This window comes from Myotis brandtii, unplaced genomic scaffold, assembly GCF_000412655.1.
Source record: "Myotis brandtii unplaced genomic scaffold, ASM41265v1 scaffold632, whole genome shotgun sequence".
Lineage (NCBI taxonomy): Eukaryota > Metazoa > Chordata > Mammalia > Chiroptera > Vespertilionidae > Myotis > Myotis brandtii.
Window position 1 is genome coordinate 527,477 of NW_005370419.1, and position 263 is coordinate 527,739.

Genomic DNA, 263 nt, shown 5'->3' on the forward strand with positions numbered 1-263 from the left:
GGGGCCCCTCCTCTAAGGCGCTCGCAGGGAGATGGGGGGCCCCTCCTCCAAGGCGCTCGCAGGGAGATGGGGGACCCCTCCTCCAAGGCGCTCGCAGGGAGATGCGTTTCCCGGCGCTTTTCCTCTGGAGCCACGTCTGCCTTGGAAACAGCGCGTTCAGACAACGTCCTTCATCTTCCAGGCCCAGCGGACCCTGAAGGGAGGCCCCTAGGCCGGACCCGGGCGGCTGGCCCTGAGGAGCAGCCGTGGGCGGAGGCCAGGCC